General features: G+C 39.4%; 1 protein-coding gene across 4 annotated transcripts in view; it reads right to left on the bottom strand.

The window, feature by feature from the left end:
- LOC113828041 (epoxide hydrolase 4) overlaps positions 1-10,000 on the bottom strand; it is a 112,547-nt gene that overhangs the window by 101,013 nt on the left and 1,534 nt on the right. The window lies entirely within an intron of this gene.

Here is a 10,000-nt window from a genome sequence, read left to right as displayed (position 1 = left end):
TATCAACATTTAACTGTGGGGTATCAACATTTAACCATTTATACAATTTTGTTGACCCCAAGAGTAAAGCGCACACCCATACGATCGAGCACAAATGGAGTGAGGCGAAATCAAAAGTGCCCCGCATCGGCAAGAGGAAGTACCACTTCACCGGGTACTTGGCTAAGGCCATTTTTCAAATCATGTACCTGACGGAGAACAAAAGGCTCCACCAGTTCCTCCTCGCTGCAGCTCGTTTGTACCCTCCACACTGACGGTATGTGTTGTTTATTTTTTAAATATTTTTAAAATAAATTCACATCGTGGAAATAAACGAGGGGGTGGAATTGTATGTGTTATGTTTTCGTTGTTTTTTAACGCAATAAGCGGGGGATGGGACAATTGTATATGTTATTTTTTCGTTATTTTGGATCGCATGATAACATAAAAAATATATTTATAATTATCGGTTATCGACTTTTTACGCATTGCGTGTTTCATTCGCTGTCCGTCGGACAAAGTTTGTTTCGTCTTTTTGATTATACGGTCTTTCTATTGTTGTCGGAACATAAATTTATGATCGTATTTCATATTATTAAACTTTTTATTGATGTTTAATTGTTATTTATTTTATCTCGACATTTGCAGGTTATAGAGATTATGCATCCCCCCCTCCCTCATGGAGCTTCGTGAAATCGATTTATCCCTCTCATCCCTCCCCCCCATCTTGGAATTTATTATCTGCGAGGACCCTCCTCCCCCCTTTGGAGGGGGAGGGGGTCTCCCTCCCCGTTTGGAACTTAGTCTCTGGGAGGGTGCGTCGGGCTCTGTAACAATCACCATGAATTATCAAAGAAAGGTCTTTGAAAGGGATTTAGTAAAACTCCTGATGGTTACAGACTAGATTTCAGGAATTCAAGTACAGTGAAACTTATGGATAATTTTCTATTACATTAGGACGAATGTTTGACAATTGGGTAAAAGCCAGTGGAGTTAACCAAACTTATGAGAGTATTAGATCTTTTATGATTCTTGATCAACTAAAATCTTGTGTTTCCTCCGTATGTTCATTAAAGAGTATAGTGTGTCCACTCTGGAAGAAGCTGTCAGGTTGGCAGATAACTGGGCTTCTGCACATGGCTCCTACTCTAAGTCCAAAATTGATTCGGAGAAAGGTAAGAGGATTGTTCAGGCTAGGTCAGTGGTTCCTGATAATGTAAACATTCAACCTAAATCTAAAATAACTTGTCATGGTTGTGGGGAAGATGGTCACATTAGACCCCATTGTCCAAAGAATCCTTTAGCCTTCAAGCGAAATACTTCATATCAGAAGGTAAATTTTTGTTTTGATGATTGTTCACCACGTAAATATCATGCCTCTGGAACCGTCAACGGATCGTGGGTCTCAACAATCCTAAGGGATACTGGATGTTCATGCATAATAGTGTCTTAAGAAGTTCTTAATGATGTTGATGTGTCTAATTGCATATATGTAAATGTTGCAGACTACCTGGGACGTATTGACTCATTCCCTCAAGTTCGATGCTTTATCAGGTGTCCATATTATGTCGAATGGGCTGATGTGTTAAGGGCTCCTATAAAGTTCTGTAGTGTCTTCATTGGCAACATGCCTGGTGCAAGAGATCCAAGTTCTGGTGATGCTCCTCAGTCGCAAACTTTTAGTAAGCCTGTAACTTGCAATATTTCTCATTGTCGTGGTCCTTCTGGTTATGTTCAGGCTGTGGAGACGAGGTCGGGGACTATCATACGCCTGTGGGGTTCCTGAGGGTTTTGCCCCACAAGCCTCACATTGGGATGGTGGCTGCCAGAGTGCAGGCAGGACGAGTAATTCACATTCCCAACCTGAACCCCCAGTAGACGGCCTCCTCACGGGACCAACAGCCCACCTTACTTGCTGGGTAAGAGGGGCAATCCCCCTCTCCCCAGCATTTATATTCTGCTCTGCCGAAGGGTTCTATCTGGGGGGGGAGGACTGGCAGGGCCTACCTTCCCTAAGCCTCCCATTTACCCCAGGGGGTTAAGGGACAGGAGTCGGTACAGAGCCAGGGCGTTTCCACACGCCGGTGGGCCATGACTCAGTACCTCTGGGGCCTCCTGCTGCTCTGAGATCCCCTACAGTGTAGCCTGGGACCGCAACATTCCCAGTTTCCCATAGGTGGCCACGAGGAGGCAATGCAGAAGTCTCGATGAGGGAGAGGCTATGAACTGGCAGGGGAGTCTTATTCAAAGCTGCTCCCCTTTTCACACTAGGCTAGTCAGTGGTGGCAGCTGTAAGCGAAAGGCATGCAAGCACTTAACATTTACTTAAGACTACCACACCATTACTTCACATGACCCTGTGCATGAAACACCCACCCAAATCATTTAGCCGATATTGATAATTTCCATCTCTTTATTTATTCATTTGTCATTATTATTTCTAGTTCCACTCCCTTGGAATCTAATGTTAATTACTTAGTAAAATGCCTCTTGCACATTTCATTCGTTTTATTACAAGCAAAAAATATTTGTTGTTCTAAACAGTTCTGAAATATCAATATAAAAAGAATTTGTAATTTTCTATAAATATAAAAGTGGTGGGGAGGGCACAATGGACGCATAAAGGGAGTGCAAGATAGTTTGGGAACCACTGCCCTAAGCAATGATCAGATTTACCAGGTTTTGATAGGCTGGTTGTACCCTACAAGAAGTAGTTTGTTGTAAGACAAAGATCAGAGATATAATCTAATCAGCATGGACTGCAGTGTAATGAACGCAGGAACAAGCACTGTGTCGTAACGGTACTCAAGACCGCCAATTACAGTATGCAAACCAGTCTGCAAACGAGTTCGCACCGTCTTGGAAGAGGCGGGAATGACTCGCATATATACCCCTCGTTCTGCCAAGACAAGACAGAGAGAGAGAGCGCGCGGCAAGGCGACAACTACTTCAACTGTTGTCCAAATCTTGTCCTGTCCCACGAAAATTATTGTAAGGATGTGGGGAAATCATTTTTTAAATACATACGTATCTTGACTTATTATTATTATTATTATTTTTATCACCATACAAATAATAATTGTGACCTAGAAAATCATATGGATATAAAAAGATCAATAATTAACTCTTAATATTAATAAATAAATAGCATCAAGAATAAGGGCAATTAAAGATAATCAAATGTTATTAAAATAATAGAAGATTAATTACTGTGAATAAGTAATTATAAACCACTTTAAAGTTACGAAAGTAATGAATGACGGAAAATGCATGACGCTGAACATCTTTATCCAGTCTTTTACAAGTATATCTATTAAGAACTTTGCCACACCTACCACATTGCTTTCTGACATACCACGAACTGGTCTTGCAGCGGAAAGATAAACGTTACAAGCACTTTGCTTTATTTTGGTCTTTTTGTATGGTGTTTATTCTGGCTCTTTGTATGGTCTACTTTATATAATTCACAAAATATATTCTAATTCTTATAATACTCTTAATTCTTGTTTGCTTAATTTGAATAGCTTATAAGCTGAAATAGCTTTGGCTAACATGCTTTCAAGTGTAAGCTCTTGTATATATTGCTTTATTACAGGTTGCAATTATATTAACTTTAATGCTGAACTTCTATTTATTTGAATTTTGTAATATAAGTCAAGTGTTATTAGTATCTTCTTGTGCTCACTGTTCTCTCCCTCGTCTAATTGCATTGATACTCTTGGATTTGGATTTTTGCATTGTTGCATGTTGCAGTGTTAACTTGTTTTGTACATCTGGATAATTCTTATGGTAGAGGTATTCGTATACCTTTTTCGTATTTCGTTGTTTCGTATTATCTCGGTATATAACTGTACTAGTATTTAACTTCATTCGTTGAAAACTTGTTTTGTGGATTCTTAGGTTGTTTGCTCGATATTAATCATGCATAGAATAACTCGCAATAGAAATTATATCATTCATGAGTGATGATAAATACGAAGAAGTGATGAACAAGTGTAAAGAACTTGAGAAAAAGTTGTGATAAGAAAAGGAGAACGAAAATACCAGTGCTTGCTTAGAAATTGCGAACGCGCATAAGAATTTGAAAGTTCAACACCCCTCCCATCACCTTTGCCTAATATTGTACTCGAGTACTGACAAATAAAGCTAGTTACTAGAGTAAAAGATGATGTAACATTAATAAATGCAGCAAGGTTACATTGCAAAAGAGCTGCAGAGCTAGTAATTAATTCTTTTTTTGCAAACGTAGTTACCTGGCAAAATTTTAAATATCTGGAAAGAAAGAAATTCCGTGGTACAAGCACTTTCAGTTTCTTGAATGAAATTTTATTAGCTCCTCATCAATCTCCTCAAGATTTGTATATTAAAATTCAAGGTTACGTCTATCAAGGTTTGAGAGATTATCCAGTAGCCGTGGATAATGCTGAAGAGTAAACGCCACAGGCCTTACCTTGGGATGCCACTAACATGCATAAGTCTGCAGTTGCAACGGGTCCAGTTAATGACTCGGCTTTTGAAAGTTATTCTGAAAGATGCCATATACCTAACTGTTTGCCATTTAATTCTAAAAATCCTATTTCTGATACACCTACAGGACGACCACTTATTCAGCTATTTTGTGATTGGTCTAGGAAAGAAGCCTTTCTCGACATGGGTTCTTCAGTTTCTTTGGTAAAAAGGACTTCTCTGGAAAATACATCAAGTAGGATACACTCCTGTGTGAAATCCTTAACAGACGTTTCTGGATCAAAATTGCAAACAAGAGGTGAAGTTGAGATTGACATTCAGATTGCAGGTATGAGTTGCAAGCACAGATTTGTGGTAACAGATTATCTAAAGTTTCCCGGTGACGTGCTTTTGGGTATGGACTTCCTGAGAAGATTTGATTTCAAAATGGTACATAAACGTTCACCATACAGATCTTATCTAATACTGCAGGATATCAGATTACCTATGAAATATACTGATAATGTCTCATGCCATATCCAGAGTGTCAACTCACTCGTCTAAACCTGTTTCTACTATATCTCTTCAGCTGTTTGAACACCGCCAATCTCCATCTTATGCCCACGTGCACAGGACTACAGTATGCCCTCCACATTCGGGACGTTTTATTCAAACTTCCGTATCAAACTCTTCTATCTTGAAAAATGTAAGTGACGTTTTCATTTCTAGTTTGATGACCTCCATACTGATTCTAAGAAGCATAGTCAAGAATAAAGATGGGAAATTTGACATATGGATAGTTGATGACTGCTCTGAAATTGCGTACGGGCACACGCTTGGCTGAAGTCTAGCCAGTTTCAGAACTTTTAGCTTTGACCATTTCTGCTTCAGACCCTACAGATTTCTTCATTGAAGAAGGAAAACAAACATTTGCATCCTAAATCATGTAAGAACTTGAAAGATATCTTGATTAAATATAAAAGTTTGTTTTCTGGTGAAGAGTCAACAACTGGAACCATTCCAGGTGCATTTCCCAGAATTGTCACAGCAGACAATACGCCCATTTGCACCAGGCATTATAATGTAAACCGTTATCTTCTCTCCATAATAGACCACATGAGCAGGTATTTGCAAGTAATTCCTCTTCCAAATAAGTGCCCAGACAATAGCTGATGCCTTTGTGGAACATTATTTCACATTATTTGGAGTTCCTAGAATGTTAAATACAGTGGTTCAGAATTCAAGAACAAATTATTTTCTGAAGTCTGTGACATATTAAGTATTAGAATGCATTATACAACGCCTTTTTATCCTCAGGCGAACGGCTTAGTCGAAAGAAGCAATAGATGGGTAAAAGATGCTATAGCTACCCTCTGTGATGATACCCCTTGTCATGGGATGAATATGTAACCCAAGTGAGGTATGCTCTAAACACAGCTTTTCACAGGTCAATTAATAATCAACCTTTGTTCCTGTTTATGGGTCATTCATGCTCTTATCCAACTGGGCTCACCAACCGTTTTACCATGAATGAAGATGATAAAGTACTGATCATCTTCTCAGGCTTCTAAAGACTCGAGAAGTAGCAGCTAAAACTTCTTGCAAAACACAAGAAGAAAATGCTTAATACTACAGTCGGAAAGTTCGTGAACAGAAAATCAATGTCAGAACTCTCGTAATGCGACGGTCTCATGGTCAAGTTCAAGGTGTTAGTTATGCTTTGCACCCTAGGTGGTTGGGTCCGTGTAGAGTGAGTCGGTTGACCCGTCATGTAACTTTTATCATTCGTGATTTGTCCCCACCATTTGCTGAACGAAAGGTTTATGTGAACCAGTTCAAGTTGTTTTCTTGTGATGCTGAATTTTCGTTGTTGTCACAGGATTCTGATTTTCCTGTACTGTCTGATTCTCCTGTTCGGTTTGATTCTTCTCGGTTGCATCCTATGATAACTCGATCTCAAATTATGAAATAATATATAGATTTCCTCTATGTGCCTTACTAATTGTCGTTTCTTTTCAGTTTGCTTACTCGTCTTGAGTTACGCCTGCCTTGTGTGTCCGCAGTTTTATTCCATGTCTGTCTGTATCCCATCCCTGCCTGGATCTGGCCAGTGAAGTTACTGTCAAGACGTCCAGCCTCAGACGAACTTCGGAAACCCGCGAACCTGTGCTGAGGGCCACCAGACCATCCCGATGACTGATGGGCCGCCTCCCGTGGATAGGCTTCTGGAGGAAGACTCGCCGCTTCTTCCGCGAGGTCCCGCTTGATGAGCTGACACTGAGGCTTTCCGTCTCTTCTGCCGTGGGATATATTGTAGTTTACGCAGGAACAAGCACAGTGCCGTAACAGTACTCAAGACTCCACCAATTACAGTATGCAAACGAGTCACCAAACGAGTTCGTGCCGTCTTGGAAGTGGTGAGAATTACCCGCATATATACCCCTCGTTCTGCCAAGACAAGACAGAGAGAGAGAGAGAGAGCGGCAAGGTAACAACTACTTCAACTGTTGAGTTTTTAAAATACATACGTATCTTGACTTAATTTTCTTTCTTTTTTTATCACCATACAAATAAAAATTGTGACCTGGAGCCTCCTAGAAAATCATACAAATATAAAAAGATCAATAATTAACTCTTAATATCAATCAATAAATAGTATCATGAATAAGGGTAATTAAAGATAATCAAATGTTATTAAAATAATAGAAGATTAATTACTGTGAATAAGTAATTATAAACCACTTTAAAGTTACGAAAGTAATGAATGATAGAAAATGCATGATGCTGAACATCTTTATCCAGTCTTTTACAAGTATATCTATAAAGAACTTTGCCATGCCTACCACATTACTTTCTGATATACCACAGCAGTTTCCTGACCAGCATGTGTAAATGGGCAAGCTATTCTGAATTCTCATCTTTAAAGTCACCAAGAATGACTATTTCAGGCAAGAATTGAATCTATGGATTTAGAAAGATGATCAATAAGAAATACATGGATTTGGTGATTCCGTTTAGGCCCAAGCCTAGACGGAACATGGATAAAGCCAACTGCTAAACCTCTCAGAATGCCTTGGCCCACTGTCTCAGATGCAATGAGTCCCCACAGATCAGTGGTCTGGATGCATTCAAGACCAAATAAATTAATGTCATATACTAGGCAGCATCACATACCATTCCCAAATCTCGAACATGGTCCAGAAGTCACAAAAAATGTGTGGCATTGTAAAGGTAAGGTAAAGGAGATCAGTCACAGAGTAAACATGCACAGGAAGCATTTCCAAAGGCTGAAAAAACCCTTAGCTCTCCTAATGGAAGTTATCAGGAAAAATAACTGGTATGGCTTGAGTCCTTCGGCCACCAGACTTCTTCCCTATAGAGCTGTGATACTGTGTCAAATGAATGCCAATCACTTCCTCTAGGTGGACACACCGTGACTCACAATCAGAAACAGACAAGAGTCTGAGATTTCTGCAAGAATAAGTGCCAAGTCTAACAGTTGAGTCTGAGGGAGCTAAGGATATATCTTAATATATTTGCGTAAGCCCAGGCTATGAAAGGATTTCCAAACCAACCATTTCCAATCTAGGATTGGCAGGTGAGCTTGCAATTTTGCAACTCTTTAATATATTTTGGAAAACTCTCACTCTCCCTCAGGTTGAAAGAGGGCTGACAGAGCCACATCTTAAAACCAGAGGACCTGGGGAGATATCACCCTGTTCTTTCCTCAACCGTCTGGCCAAAATAGAGGAGAGAATGGTACTTAACTGGTTGTAGTGAACGCCGAGACCCCGCAATGGGTTCACAAAGGGTATGGACATATCTTATAGCATAGTCACCCTCTTGAGCACTACTAGCAGTACTGTATCTGTGGTTTTATTCATTGATATAGCGGAGGCTACTGAATTAGCAAGCCCTCTTGCTACTTAGGAGACACTGATCCAAAGAGGCAAGCCCTTGACATTTTCAGGAACAGAACAACCAGTCAGGTTTCAAGACCATCTATCTCAGCACCTACCACTTGAAAAAGGAACACCACTGGGTAGGGTGCTTCGTCCAGCATTAACAATCTAATGACTAGAATCCATATCATTCGCCTTTCAGAGGGATGCAAGATCAACTGTATATATGACCTTACAATTCTCTCCATTGGGAGATGCAGCAGATTGAGAACCCAGTGCTGTTTGGACCTCGTGTCTGAGGAATGCTACTGAGTAAGACATACGATCTCTGTGGTTGAATTAAATTCCATGGCTCTGAGACACTTGATCTCCAGTACAAGTCTATATGAGCTTAGAGTGGAATCAGGTCTTCGAAACCCCATGGTATCGGTCGACCGGAGCCTCACTCTCTGAAAGAAGGTGCAGCAAGATTATTAATAGAGCAATTATTGGCCGACACACAGGAAACGGAAACAAAGCAAAGAGATTTATATATGTACCTACAATCCACCTTATTGTAGACTATATTTCTGTTACGCTGATCACAGCCAAGGGACGGAATTGAACTAATCTGAAATGAGGCTACCAGGATCATTCTGGGCGGTAGTAGGACAAAAGTTTTCAATCTCTGCATGGCCGCTAGTCTGCTTCACAAACCAAGGTCATCCAAACACTCTGGAATTGCACCTTAGACAGAAAGTCGTCCACATCAAGAATGAGTGTGCTGTGGGGTATAATACACTCGTGACCTACAGAGTCTCAGCGAAGGCTTTTATCCTTCCTTAGTGTTATAACAAAAGCTTACAAGTGGCCAGTCGAGGTTATTGCGTATCTTTTTTATCACATTTTGACATGCAACTATACAAAGCATGTTCGTCCACATTGATAAACAAGTGGATATGCAACGAGTGACATACCCAACTCTACCACCAACATTATTGACGTCAGCATTTCCAATCACGACGGACTACATGAAAGGCAATGTTTTGAGGCTGTACACATGTACTAGTTATATACACGATGATGAGGGTGGTGCCGATGATATTAACAGGAGCAACAATAATGATGTGGATGATAGTGATAATAATGACAACGAGAAGCAAAAAGGTAATAGGGTCGCTGATGCAATAAAAATATTCACACTTGAAGAATTGCATTAAAATCACGCCTTTCTGAAGTACCTTGGCGGAAGTAATAAAGGTAATGATAAGTACCCCTACGGCCAAGTTAGATGGCAAGTTTTAAATTCAATGCCACTATGTTAGCTAAGACACACTTTCGGGAAAAGAAGTCATAAGATGCTGATGATAATGATAATAATAATGATGATGATAATGATAATGGTGATAATGATAATAATGATGATAATACCGATAACAGTTATGATGACGATGACCAATAATAATGATAATGATAATACTTATAGTAATGACAATGAAAATAATACCAATAATAATATAATAACATAAAAAAAAACTTCGATAAGAGGTAGTAATGATAGTGATAGTAATAGTAATAATAACGATGATAATGATAATGATAGTAATAGTAATAATAACGATGGTAATGATAATGATAGCAATAGTAATAATAACAATAAGAATTTTGATTATTTTTGATAATAATAGAAATAA

This window comes from Penaeus vannamei, chromosome 1 (genome assembly GCF_042767895.1).
Source record: "Penaeus vannamei isolate JL-2024 chromosome 1, ASM4276789v1, whole genome shotgun sequence".
Lineage (NCBI taxonomy): Eukaryota > Metazoa > Arthropoda > Malacostraca > Decapoda > Penaeidae > Penaeus > Penaeus vannamei.
This window is presented reverse-complemented; position numbering and strand designations above follow the sequence as displayed.